The 14,657-nt window shown below is 45.1% G+C and overlaps 1 protein-coding gene across 3 annotated transcripts in view; it reads right to left on the minus strand.

Moving 5' to 3' along the window:
• SLC6A6 (solute carrier family 6 member 6) overlaps window positions 1-12,692 on the minus strand; it is a 92,776-nt gene extending 80,084 nt beyond the window's left edge. The window contains exon 1 of one of the 3 annotated variants that reach the window (XM_033071917.1): window positions 12,611-12,692. The gene's annotated coding sequence lies outside the window, so the exon portion shown is untranslated. The remainder of the gene's footprint in view (window positions 1-12,610) is intronic. The other 2 variants (XM_033071915.1, XM_033071916.1) reach the window with 2 other exon arrangements.
• Between the last annotated feature and the right edge of the window lie 1,965 nt (window positions 12,693-14,657).

A 14,657-nucleotide genomic window follows, 5' to 3' on the forward strand; every position in this document is an offset into this window, starting at 1 on the left:
GTCCCTCTTGTCCACTTGAGGAGTGACAACAAAGCTCTTGTATGATTCCACAACTTGCACTACTTCTCCTGTACCCAGCAGCCTGCCTTGGAAGACTCCACACACCTCAGTGTAGTAACAATAGGAAAACCCTTTCAACTAAATAGAAAGGAACAGCAAGCCCTGCTCTGGCACCCTTTCACAGCACTTACCCAGCAGCAACACCTGCTATGGGCTGCTGGAGAATTCTAAAGAAAATTGAGTACTTGCATAGACGTGAAGCCAGGCTTGGGTAGCTTTTTCTGGTGGGATTTTTGGGCAAGTTATTCCCAATTTTTACCCATGAGTGTGTGTAAAAGGGCCACAGAACATCACTCTTTGGTGCTGTGGAGCAGCATAAAGGCACCTGTTTGCCAAGGGGAGCCATTAGGTTTTGCTTCTCAAATTGTGTCTACTTTGGGAACATCCCTTGAAAAATAATTTTGCTGTATGCAGTGTGAAGTACAGGTTTATCCAGACTGTTAGACAGAGGTTTCTCTAGTTATCCTCACTCCCTGTAGCAGCCAGACTGAAAGAAGAGGGTGGATGGAAATTGGAAGCATCTATAATGCACCAGACTAGGCAAAGATAAAGTGTGCTGCAAGGAGAATAAAGTGGTGACAAAGAGCATACTCATATTGCTGAATCCCAGGATTCTTTTTAGATGCTGCAAAGAAGGAAGTTTATGTCAAGCCATGAACATCACTAAAGCACATTTCTTGTCTCCCAAGCACCAGTGAGTCCCAAAAGCTGCCATTTAAAATTTTTAGTATCCATTACAGGGAAATCATTGATTGCAAACAATGTGGGGAAAGCTATGTGAAAATTCTTTTTCAGGGTGGGATGAAAAAAATGCCAATAGGAACTCCACAACACTGGAAAACAAAGACTGGACCAACTCTCATTCCATCTGAGAAACAATTAAAAGCATGAAACCAAAGGTTTCCAGCAGAGACTGCTGCAAAGGCTTAAAAGATAGTGGCTCTGGAGCAACTGCTGTAAAACATAGCCCCAGCCCTCCCAAAAAGTGCTGAGTGCCTTAATGTCCATGGGAATCAGTGTGCACGGGGGTGTCACCTCTCCCAAGCCCAGCAGTTACATTCTCCTTCTGTCCTCTGTTTCAGCTGGTGAAAATCCCACTGTCTGCAGCTCGGTGTCTGGTACGAGGCAGCTCCTGTTTATCTCCTGAGCCACACTTTGCAGTGTGTCATCAGATGCCCTCTTGGCCACCATCTAAGGAGCATGGACAGTTTGCTGTAGTTTTCCAGCAGACTCTGAAATGGTTATTCACACTTTTTTCATGGCAAGATTAGATTATTGTAATTCTTTATTGGCTGCCTTCCCAAAGGGGCTCTGCACAAACTCCAGATGGTGTGAAATATGGCCGGCAGGATTTGAGTTAAGAAGGGACAGTATCATCCATTCTGTTAAACCTCCACCTTGGCAACTGGTTAGACAGCAAACTGATTTCAAACCTGTCCTTTTCCCCTCTGTGCCCAGCTGAGGCCAGGGCTCTGTCAGCAATATTGTGATTCGTTATGGTCCAGAGTACGTTACCCAGGCTCACACTACCTGGTAAATAATTCTCCGAGGAGTCATTTCAAGAAAGCAAGGGAAGTATAAACCTGATTTCCATCTGCTCATTCTACTCCATAGCCTGTGGAAAAGCTGGGCGGGATACTGCAATTACACCCTTTGCAAACATCATAGACTGTCAAGGATTGATGAGCTGCTCTTAGTGAACTGCCCTAACCAAAAGCGCAGCCTAAAGACCCCTGTTCCTGGCCACCTGCCTCCAGGTGAGGCACCAAATCATAGCCCTCCTCTGGCATGGCTGGGGAGAAATGGCAATGCCAACCTTATCCCACAGAGGCAGCCATCTAAATGCAGCACATCCCTAAGACTCTTCTAATTTTCAGGTGGCCAAGCCCTTCTGACCCCATTGTGAGCCTCCAAGGGGACACCCGGACAGCAGCCAGCTCCCTGCTCCTGCTCTAGCACTGCAGGGCCTCATCAGAAAACACAGACTGCTGGTACGTGTTCCTATGTGCCATCTTTCACTTTGTGTAAACAGTGGCTACACAAACAATTGATAGGATAATAACTGGCTTAATACAGACCAGCACAAATAAAACCTTCCTGTGTTTTGGGCTTTTGTCTTTTTAGAACTTTCCCTTTCTGGAAGAGCATGATACGAAAGGTGTATTCCTTCCCCTTTTATTTGTTTTCATATTGAGCCCAATAATGAAAACCTTCTCTGATTTAGCTCACAGTGCCTAAACTCCTACAGGCCGTTCGTGGGCAGGCTGTAATTAGAATCTAGTAAAGAATGATCATTTGGCTTCTTTTTATTAACTGCTATTTACACAGCAGAATGTGATTTGCCGCCTAAGCGGGGAGAAGGGCTGGGGACAGCTTTTGCTGTGCACTGGAATGGCATGGCAAACACGGTGTGCTCTGAGCTGTTTACCTTCCCCGTCACTTCTGCAGGGAACCTGTGACCTGCCACTCATGGACGTGGATATAAAAGCTCGTGCTGTTTTGGTTGGTTGTTTTTTCTGTTAGTGCAAGACAGCTGACACAGCCTGTTTGCTTTGGGAAAACAACCAAACCCTTTTGTTTTCCATGAAGGGGGTGAAAAAACCTGTATATAAAGAATTGCCCTGACTCTGCAAACAGCTACTGCACAAGGAAGAACAACTGGTGGTCAGCTCCAGGGCACGCTAACTGTCATTTTAGACCTACTGTGCCACCATCATTTTAGAAATTCAGAAGCCTTGGGAAGCTGAAGACACAAAAAAATTTCCCCATATGGATAAAAACAAAATTTTAAGAAAAAAATCTAGCAATGTGAAAGAACAGACAAAGTCAGGATGGTTAACCAGAAATCATAAGAATTTGGAGTTGAGACACAATGGTCCCTGCACCTTGTGGTATATTGTTCTGCACTTTCTATGGGACAGAGAAGTATATGGCAACTTTTTGTACTGCTTTTACAAACCATGTCCTGCTGAACCAGATGTTTGGCTATTTTAGCACAAGAGGCATAGTGAGAAGGGCTTTGGGATTACTGCAGCCTGTGCTACCCTGAGAGCAGCTTCAAGGGTAGGAGCTGCCACGATGTAAACCCAGCACTTTGATAAAGCCCTGGCTCAGTGATGCCTATGAAAGATGCTGACAGACACCTCTCAGTTGTCCATTCATTCCATTTCCAGGTTTTTCCAAATCAGACTGTGAAGGTGCCAGTCCAAGTCCCACCAGTACTGAGGTACAGTTTTAGCTTAAATCTAGAATGAAAATTTTAATTAATTAATCAATCTTTTAATCTTTTAATTTCACAATAGTTCATTTTAAAGACAAATTTTATCTATATTTATTCAGCTCCTTACCAGTGGATGGGATCCAGGTATGTGATTAGAGGCATCTAGAGCTATTTGAAAAGTTGGTGACCTCCCCCTAAGGCAGGTAAAAGTCAGGACCTACAGGAGATTCACATCCTCTTTTAGGGGCAGATGGAGCTCATGTGGGACACACAGAGGCACTGTAGTATATCACACATCTATATAGTGCCACACACATAGGGGTAGGTGTTGCATATAGGTAAAGCCTTATAGATTAAGGGCTTTGTTACCCTTGTAAAATCATGGCTCAGGCCCGCTACTGATAAGTAGAAGGATAAGTAGAAGGGAGCTATGGGAGGGTGACTCAGCTGTAACAGGGGTAGAGAGCCCTGAGAGATGTGAGATGTGCTGTGTGGCTGCTGCATGCCCACATCGTGGTGCCTGGGGGTTGGTTCACTTGGGCTTGTTGTGCCTTAATGAAACTGAAAACTGGCTAACTGCTTAAAAAGGCCTTTTTTTACAATAAAGTGACTCTCCTTTGCAGTGCCTGGAGACTCTGTGTCGCTTTGCTTTGTACAGGTAGGCAACTCATCTGCCTCCTATGTGAGTCAACTCAATGTTTGCAAAGGATCTGCTCCCAGCTCCTTTGTCTGTTGAGAACTGAGCCATTAATGCATTCTGTGCATTTCAGAAAACTGCCCAAAAGGAATGCTGGGAAAGGCAATGCCTACTTATTTTACATAAAATATAACAGCTTACTTGTATTCCCTGCAAAGTCACTAGGAAGGTCTCCATGAAACCAGCCACCACTGCCTTGAGCAGCAGAGCAACCCAAGCCATCATCTGCTCAAGCCTTCATGCACACAAACATCAATCCATTCAGCACATGCATATGGTGCTGATAACCATCTGATGGGCCACGTGACAGACTAGAAAATCAAACAGCAAACCTCACCCCAGTGTGTGACACAGAGCCCACCAGCCCAAACACGTGCCATTTCAAGCCTAATTCTTTATCAGATGAAAGGAAAGCTCTCCTGATCACATAAACAGCATAATAAGTGCTGGAACCCTCAGCTGTGAACATGAATGCTCAATATGCCAGGTGGCTTAAGCTGCAAGCATGTAATCTCCTGTTGCTGTGTAGCTTTCAGGCATCCTTCCACATTCTTAATTCTCCTGATAAATTGAGAGAGAATTGTTTCCAAAGAACACATTTTCCAGCAATTCATAACATAAAATATCACACATCATGAACTCTATCTACCACACTACAGCCAAGCGTGAAAGAGCTCTGATATCCCTATAGATCCACTCTTGAACAGCTGGGGGGAAGCACATTAAAAAGAGGCATGTTGTATTCTCTAAAGACCACCACTGTGACCATAAGTGTGAATGACTACCCAAGCCTCATGTTATTTGCAAAGCTGAAGAGCAAGTAGAAAGAAATAGATCATAGGCATTCATACAGAGCCTTTAATTAGAGAGAAGGATGTGACTCTCTGCATAGGAAAGCTGTGTCTTTATGGTACAAATCAACACAGCTCTATTATGGAATTACATCAGTCTGTGCCAATGGGGATTTGGTCCAGGTATGCACACAAGGATGTCTGTCTTTGCCATGGAAACACAACACCTTGGTGAGGGACCACACGAGCAGCTTAACAGCAACTGTATTAATACTTGACAGAGGAGGAAAGAAAAATGAAAACAATTGTTCTAATTGAAACTATGGGGGGTGTGTAAGTAGGGCAGAATGCACAGCAATTACCTGATTTGGAGCTGAGCCACAACACCAGCACTGCTGCTCCTGCTTTATGGACTGCAAAGGAGCCTAAGCAAACAGGACTCTGTTTGGCTAAAATGCTTGCTTACACAGAAAGGGGAACTGTGTAAAAAGACATGGTGCCTTCCCAAATCTGAGCACTGAAACAAGGCCACAAGCTGAGGAGCTGAATTGCTGCCCACCAAAGAGCAAAGAGAAATATGGTGCTCTCTCAGAGATATATTTCCTGCCTGGACAGTGGATGGGCACAGCTTTGACCAGCTGTGGAAAGGAAACTCCAGGTTACTGCAAATGAAATCAAGGCTTCAGAAGAGTTAACATGAGCATTCTGGATTTTCTCAGATTGGAGGTGCTGCCAGCTCACAGTTCCCTCTCTCTGAAGTCCACTTGCCCCATACTACTCCTATTCCTTCCTCACAGCCATCACCAGCAGGCTCCAGGCACTGCTCCTCACTCACCACTACATCTCTCTGTATCACTGCAGAGAGGCAAACCTGCAGAGAGAGCTGTTGAGAGGTTGGTCCCCAGAAATCCCCCATGACACTGGATTCCCAGGCACAGGGTGCATGAGAGGCACAAAGACAATGGTTAATAACAAAATGAGGCTGTACTGGTAGCATGGAGAGGGTGTAACCTGGTCTAGAGTTATTTTGGAGGATTGCTTGAGCAGCAGCGATAGTGTCTACACCAAAGACTCGATGAATTCCTCTTCTGAGGAAAAGCCAGCAGGCAATGGCTTACGCAGTGATGCCATTCATGGTCCAACAAGCACATCTTAGTCATACAACAGAGGAGCAACTTGAAGCATCTGCTCCATCATCAGTCACGGCTTTGTGACTGCGCCAGTGACTGCAGCCACAGGGGTCCAAGTGCTCCAGGCCCTGCACACACCCAACACACGGCTCTGAACCTGTGACCCACAGCTTCTGCAGACCATCACAAATCCCCTGAGACATACAGCTCCCCACAGCCTTGCAGGTTGTTTTCAGTTAGACAAATTCAAATGGCTGCCACAAAGCTTAATCTCTTTCCAGCCACACTCACGCTGAGTGTCAATAGGAAAAAGTCCCATGAATACGCTTGATAATTACAGAGCCATGGCTGTAGCAAAGAACAAAGTATAATGCAGGCTTGAATACTCAGGAAATTGACTGCTGATATGTTTCCATTCATTGTTTTGTTCTCTGTTCTCAGTGTTATATTAAAATCTCCTACTAAGAATGAGCTTTCTTGTTTAATGGAACTTGTCAGTTAGAGGAAATCTGCTTGAGCTGTTTGATCTATTCTTTAAAATAATATTAATTGCAAATTTAGCACATGACCCTATCTTAGTTCAAAAACTAAAGCTGATATTTTTCAAAATGTATTTGTTTCCCAGAAAAATCATGGGCCATCACTTTCCCACTTGAATGCATTCACTGTCCTTTTGCCCCACTATTCAGTCCAGGCTATTCATTAGATATGTTGATCAATTGTACCAGTCACCTGACATTGTTTTCCTGACTCTATTAGTGAAAATTGATAGTAGTGAATAGCAGATAGTAAACACGGTGGAAATCTCTGGTCACGAGAAAATCCATGGAACCTTGCAGTTTGTGAGCATCTTTACAAAATCCTGACAGCCATTCAAGTGTGACCTCACATCTATAGGAAATCACACTCAGTGCTTCTGCTTGCCTCTGCATTAATGGAACTGGCTTGTCTATTTTTGATTCCATGTGGCTCATAATTAAGAACTGAATTTGCATGTTTGCTGTTAATCCTGATTTCCAGCATGTGCAGTCACAATGACAAATCCTAATTTCAGGCTCAAAAGCTGATGTACAGTAGAATCTGATTTTCCCAAGTCCTACAGTCCAATGGTATTTAAATCTGAAGGTTTCACTTGGTTCCTTACAGACATAAAAGAATAATTTAGAAGAATCAGATGCAGTGGCCAGTTTACACTCTCTGTAAATTTGTAGGATTATTTCAATTTGCTGGTTCTGAACCTTCAATGAAAATCTGCAAAAATGGGTTGCACAGGGCTGTTCACAGAAACAATATTTCTTTTGTGAGTGTCTTCCTGCACCCAGTTATATCAGAATGACGGAAGAAAGGGGAAATGGCCAGTTTCAGGGCTCACATAATTAGATATAACACATTCTATCATCATCAGTACTTGATCCTTCACTTTAGGCAATCTCAAAAGACTTTCGGAAGTGCTCAGAAACCACTGTCCATGTCACCATGACCACAAGTGCTGTCACTTTTAGGAATTTGACTTTACAAACAGAGAAGTGGTGCCGTGAGCCCGTTCCCTGTGAGGCAGCAGCATCAGTTCTGCATCTGACTCCCTTTCCCCAACATCGTAACACCTCTGGCAGGCACTGCGAATCCTCCCCTTGTCTGATGGCAGCAGCTTTGGTTATCCCTGTTCTCAGCCATGGAATTTGCTTCCCCTGGGCCTTGCTAAAAACGCTGCCTGGGTGCTGTGCACCTCCAGCATTGTGAATTAAGGGCATCACGACACCCCTGCAGAGGCACTTTATTGAGGGATGTGCCTCAGCCACGACTGCTCGTGCTGCCGGGGGAGCCTGAGCTCCCTGCCCACGCACCTTCCAGGACATGTGCCATCCTCCTCTGCTCCATCTTCCCTGCTCCTGACTAATTCAGGCAGCTCAAGGTTCAGGGAATTCCTCTCAAATAAATCCATCCTCCCCCGCCCTGATCCTTTCTTAAAGCAAAGGGCAGAATTGTTCAAAACAACCCAAAGGAAGAAATCCGAAATAGGGGTGATCTCCTTCCAACCCTCAGTGCTGGGGGCTGAGGTGTGTCCCCCTTCTCGACCTCCCCGGGTTATTCCCGCACCTTTGTCCCATTCCCTCCTGGAGCAAAGCCCTCCCACGGGCTCGTGTTTTCCAGGGCCCATGAAGAGCTCTCTGTTCCCCGCATGAGTCACCCCGAGGCTGGGCAGTGACATCAGCCCCTCGCAGCCCTCCTGCCCTTGGCACTGTCCGGGAGCATCGGGGCTTTGTGCCGGGGAAAGGGCCGGGATCACTGAGAGCATCGGGGCTTTGTGCCGGGGAAAGGGCCGGGACCGGCGCTGGGAGCACCGCTCAGCGCGGCTGTACCAAAGCTCTGTGTTGATGCCATCCGTGAGCCGCCGGAGGAGCAGCTGCAGAAGCCCTGTTTTCGTGCCTGCCAGCAGGCAAAGCCTCTCCTAGGATCCCCGGCGTGGTGCTGAAGCCCTGGCGGCTGTCACTACCTGTGCCAGCCACCCCGGCACACGGCACATGCCACAAACACCTTTTTCTTTGACGGCGCTGGCACTTCATCTGAGCCAGGACAAAGAGGGCGCGGCCGGTTTTCAACTCTGCTTTGAGACGACAATAAGAGCTCTTTATGGGTTTAAGATTACCATTCTGCAATACTGGCAAACCATTACCTCTTCCAGGAAAGCTGTTTTGCAGTACTGCAGGAAAGTTATCCCTCTGGTGCTGTAAGCCGCACCAGCAGCACTGCAGTCCTGTGCTCCTGACCAGAGACTGCTTCAGCAAGGGATTGAATGACTCCATGACCTTGATGGATGCACAGTCAGTTCAAGAGCACTCAGCTGTGCAAATGAAATGCTGGCACCTCACTGATAAGAGAGGAGAGTACCCATGCCAGGGCAGAGATGGGGACATGTAAGGATGCAGCAGATAATGGTGGCTCGGGGTGACGGCTCCAGCGCTGAGCTCACCATTTTGGGGAGATAGGCACCCCACCTACTTCAGGCCAGTCCCTTCCCCTCTGTGGCAGCAGCAGCCAGCCTCGTTTGCCAAGGCTTTATTATAAACAAAATATCTAATGAAGTATTTTTCTAGCCGTTTTCTTCTTCTAGTGCTGCTGGAGGTCAGAGCCACCCCAGGGTGGTTTGCTCACCTACGGACTTCAGCTACACCAGCACAGACCCTCCATGTCTAGTGGGAAGGAGGAGAGGGGACAGGTGAGCTCCCCCAATCTAACATTGCTCTGAAACATCAATAAGGCAATTGTATACAGAGAGGAAAAAACCAAACTTCTCAGATCCAGTGCAAGGAGAGTTCTGCTTTTGTTTTCAGCTCACTACTTTGGTGCTGTTTGAGGGTTAGGCTACAACTCAGACCTGCAATTCTGCTTTAGATTTGGCTGAACCTCCATGAAATGTCATGTATGTTTATGAGATTTCAGCACAAGAGATGGGAAACACCTGATACCTGATATTGCTTTCTGAGGCATTTTTTGTCCATAAGACTTCTATACCCTGAACCCAAATCCTTTCCCCAGTTTGTCCTCCAACCCTGGCTACACACCCTGTACCAAATCACATTCCCTTTTTTTTTCCTTCTGGAGACACACAGCTGTTGTGTTTTGCTGCTGAATGAAGCAATGTTTTACCAGCTACGGTTTCCTGATTTGCAGATTTTGGTGGCAGCACTGTCACAGAGTTCCCACCATCAGCCCCTGCCAGTGTCCCCCCCACCACACAACACTGAGGTCTTTCAGCAGGGCCAGAGCAATTGTTCCTGGGGCAGTGCTGATCAGCACTGATCTAGTTGAAGCAAAAACCAAAAACCAAACTAAAACACATACACAAAAAAGAAAATAAAAGCACAAAATCCTTTCTATTTTACAGGGGTTTTTGTTCACAGTCTTAACCACCAGCAGTTCCTGATGTGGCTTGCTGCAGAGTCACATGAAGAGTTGTTTAGATACAACTGGAAGGGGGCTGAGCTTGAGTAAAACAGTGTGGAAAAAAACTGAGATGGGAACATCTCAAGGTAGAATTGTTACTAAAGCTTCCTTGCCTTTAAACCATGGCCAAGGTTTCTTATCTTGGACCACAACCAGGAGATCACCATAATTTTCCAGTAAACAGCCAATTCATTTCACAATTTATACATAATTACACATTCCCCATGAACAACAGAAACAGCTCTACAGACTCCTTTCAGGCCTTAAAAGGATCCTTAGGATTCAGTTTTCATTTTTAAATGAATACAAGCAGTCAACTAAGCTCTAAGCTCTTAAAGTAAGACATCACTTCATTGATAAAATAAATTTCACAATAATTCACTTAATTGTCCGATTCACTTATGCCTTTAGACCAATGTTGTGGGATTCTAAATAACACAAATAATAATAAAAATAACAGCAGCACATTCCATCTTACTGAACGAAACAGTGATATACCAAAACACAGTTCGTGATACATTATCACCGCCTGTGCAGGAGTGTGGGTGGGAAGCAGGAGGCTGCAAGAAGAGACAGATAGAGCAGCTCCTACATGCGACTTTTCCCTCTGTACTATTTGCCTTTTGCTGAAGAAGCGCAGCAAATACATTAACACATGCATGAAAAATGAGCTGAGGTAATTCCATCTATGAGCATGTGATCGGTCCTGCTGCCACAAATGTTTTCCCTCTAGGTCCATATCTGAATCTCACACAGACTGACTCACTCTGCGGCCGCACACGTCACTACTACCCGGCAGCGTCAGGCTGTCATTTGTTTCCTTTTGGAACGGGATGTTCTATAATAGCTCCAACTCCCACTCGATAGTTTATGAAATTGCAGTTCTTTCACATACTCCTTTGTTCCTGAGCAGCCAGGAGTTTTCAGTTTGTTTCTAAGGTGCTAAAAGAGGATCGGAGTGGCCTGAGCTCAGGGATGCCTCATCCAAAGCTCTGACAAGGATGTGTCTTTTAATAGGATGAAGGTGTGATGGTTCTCAGTGCACTGTAGAGTTTGTTCTTCAGGAAGACAAAGGAGGCACAGTGCAGAACTGTTGCTTCTGAGGTTTCTCCCATAGCCAGGGAGAGACTGTCATGGACATGGAAGCTGAAGCTCTGGACATGCTGATGGAGCCATGGAAGCAGAACCAGCTCTGCTTCAGAATGTCTCACTATGATGCTCAAATATACAACACTTGTTGTTCAGCATTGATTAGTTTGACTGTCTGCTCCACAACTGCTAATCTACAACTGTGTTTTATTCTGGAACAGGTAAGTGTTTCTGAAGTGAATCCCTGGCTGACTGTGCTTCACTTAGTACCTCACAGTTTCAGAGCTCAGCCTACAGGACTAAACTCATACTAACTAAACTCAGGTTAAAACCCCCAAGTGTCAATAGTATAGACACAGACTTGTCAGCACCAACTGGTTTGTTCTGCTGGCTCAGTGCTCTTGTCATACCAAACTACCCCTGCTTGCTTCGTGTCTTTCAGAGCCCAAAGCCCAGGAGTTTTTGTATCTCAGCACACAACTGAAAAAGAAGGAATGTAATGTGGCTCAAGAAGTGCAGCAGAAGAGAGGAAGCTGCAATCCCCCAGGGTTCCCTTCCCACCCTTCATCACACCTGTAACACTGCCAAGTTTCCTGCTAGGAATATCTGACAGGCAGCTGATACAAAAGGACAGAACTGAAGAAGCAGAGAGCCAGAGAATGAAAGGATGCAAAAGATGTCGGCATTTCTCCTGCTTACTTTTGGGATGCTGCTATGATTCAATGCAGGTTAAAATGGGTTTGTCCTCACACTGAGTGCACAGCAAAATGGATGCATTGCTATGTGGAATCCAGTGTCCCCTGCTCCAAGTGCTGTTCCCCCATTTAACAAAGAGCTTTAACTAAATGGGGAGCTGACATTACTTCCTAAGGGCACAGCCATTCCTAGCAAGGACGTCAATGACAACTTCAAGCATGGCAAAAAGAGTATTCCTATTATTCTTCAGAAAAAGGTAATCACTTATTACCTGTCACTGGGAATACAACGGGAATGTTAAGGATGATTTGGAGACGATTTGGAAAAGCAAAACTCATAATTTGCAAACTACACATAACATTTCTCTGAGAAACAAAAAAGTTCCTAAGGCTCTTGCCTGCAAGAGGGTGCCATAAGCATCCCTGCAGATATTTATTCTGACCTCCTGGACTTTTGTCCAAGGTTTATTCATTGGGTTTAAATAAATAAGCATTAACAAACCCAAGGCTCCAGATCTTCCACTGTCCTGCATTGAGCCAAGATCTTAAGCAAAGAGGCTTAAGTCACATTTATATTTCCTTTGACCTAGAGACAGAGCGCAGCTCGGTATATCCCAGTTATGGAGCAAAAAGACCTTTATGGCTGCACAACCTTGCATTCAACTGCCTGAAAAATCTTTAGAAACTGCTGTAAAGGCAGATCACCACAGGCTGGCATTCCCTGCTTGCTGCAGACACCTTCACATGCAGCACTGGCTGGAGAGAGCAGCCAGAGCCCCAACCCTGACTTACTTGCATGACAGCCTCAGGAATCCTCCTGGTGCTGCCTGGCCAGCCTTGGGTAATGCTGCACTGCAGGAACACAGTGCCCAGGCTCTCAGAGCCAGCCCTTGAGCTTTGGTAGCTGCCAGGACAAAAGACAATCTCTAAATGTAAGTCATTATAATCTCACAGACATCACCTATAACTTCACCTGGGCTTACCTGGGTCGCTGTGGAGGGTAGGGCAGTGTTTCCCTTGACATTCACAACGAACGCGTGCACCAGAGAATACGAGGCTCCTCGTACACAGGGTATTGTTCTGGATTTCGTATTTCTTCGGGGTTGTCTTGGCAACGAAGAGGGTTTGCCGCTAGAGGTGTGTGAAACACTGGGTAACAAAAAACACCACAACTCCCACTTGGTTCATTCCATCACCCTTTTAAACCTGACTCTCTCTCAACCTGGAATGCTCTCAGTGTGCTGTGTCAGGAGGGGCAGCACAAATCAGCACAGACTCCTCTGCCTCCCCCTTTCCCCCCAACACAGTGATTTGGAAAATAACAAAAAATGACATTTTTCATTGGAAAATGATGTCTATTCAGACACCCTTACATGCTCTGTTCCCATTCTCCCTTCAACTACCTTCTTAGGGAGTAGTTCCCCAGGCAATGGAGCTGACAGCTCCAAAATGGATGAATGGATTTAAGCAAAATTAGGATGCTTTTTTTTTTTTTTTCATTTGTTTGCTTGTTTTAATTAATGACATTTTTAATGATGTCAGTGAAGTCTGACTGTGGATTGATTTCAATATGACCAGGTCTGCCAATTTGCCCTGATCAAAAGGAGTCTGTCTTTTGTACAGAGAAGATATTCTGGACAGGTAATGCTACACCTGGTCAGCAAACTAATGGAAATGCCCCATTTGCCAGTGGCTCAGCTCCTTCCATGGACAACAGACCTTTTTTTTTACTGTGGATGAGGTCCGGGAAGTATTCTGAAAAGTTTTTAAAGCATCTGTGGATACAGTTTCACCTTGCTCATTCATGTAATTTGCCTTTATTTTTACTTACTGAAGGCATTAAAAAATTAACCCAAACAGCTGTTCAGATGCCTCTATTTTTAATGCAGCAAAGGAAAAAAAAAGTCTGAACAGCTGTGTCAGTGGAACACATCCAGGTGGCATCCCTAAGGCAAAGATTCTACAAAATCTGTAAGATAATGTTTTTATTATCTTAGTTATTGTATTTCTTTTTTATTACTTTGCTCTTGTAGATTCTTAAAGAGGTATTGGCTACTTTTTTCTTATCTTCACCCTCATCCCTCAGTGTTTGAGCTGTGCTGTAGCTCAACACAGATGTTGCAGTGATTCAGCCTTCAAAGGGAAAAATTACCCTTTCAGCAGAACCCTCCCAAATCTATTCTGGGGTCTTAAAGGGGATTTAAGGCTGAGTAAGGAGCAATTTTACATACCTGGACTTTCTATGGGGAGAAACTCAGACACCAAAAACTGCCTTAAGGACACTCAAGAGCAGAAGGAATTTGTTTTCCAAGTTGTATTACCAAGTCAGATGAGATGCAGAGTTTTGTTGCTGTTCCTTGACAAGGTAGCTGGATCATCCCCACTGAGAGGCCAAGACTCACAATTACACAAGAGTCTGAAAGATCAATTTGGGACTCCAACATGTGTAGCATTGGGGATTTGAAAATTCTCAGCTGGGTGATGCTGAAATCTATATCAGATGCACTGACAAAGACTTGTGAAGAACCTCCCTTACTGAGGTTCTGAATTCCTCAACTGGAATCTCAGAAATCTCCCATTATGCATGGAGTAAATTTTAGTTTGTTAAACTCTGGGGCCCATTCCATGCACTTACTATCATGTCTCAGGCTTCCAGACACCTGCTCTAAGCTCTGCATTTCATGGCACCACACTCCATCTGTGCTCTAGGCCATCACACCATAATCCAAACCCTACATCCTGTCCAGTCATCCTGGGCTCATCTGTTTTGTGCCTCCCATATAAACCCTCCCAAGAGTGTGATTCTGTTGCTATAAGGCAGCTTTCTGATTATGGATGTGTTATCCATAAACTGCTGATTGATATTTTCTGCCCTGACATCAGTCCTTGGATTATGAACTCTGTAGAACAAAGAGAAAGCACTGAAGTGTCAGAAAATTGCCAGCCCCATCACAGGTGTTACAGCAAATATTCATAATAACGAATAATAATAGCAACGATAACTGTAGTGATTAAGCAATTTGCTGCTGT

The sequence above is a fragment of the Catharus ustulatus genome, chromosome 13 (genome assembly GCF_009819885.2).
Source record: "Catharus ustulatus isolate bCatUst1 chromosome 13, bCatUst1.pri.v2, whole genome shotgun sequence".
NCBI lineage: Eukaryota > Metazoa > Chordata > Aves > Passeriformes > Turdidae > Catharus > Catharus ustulatus.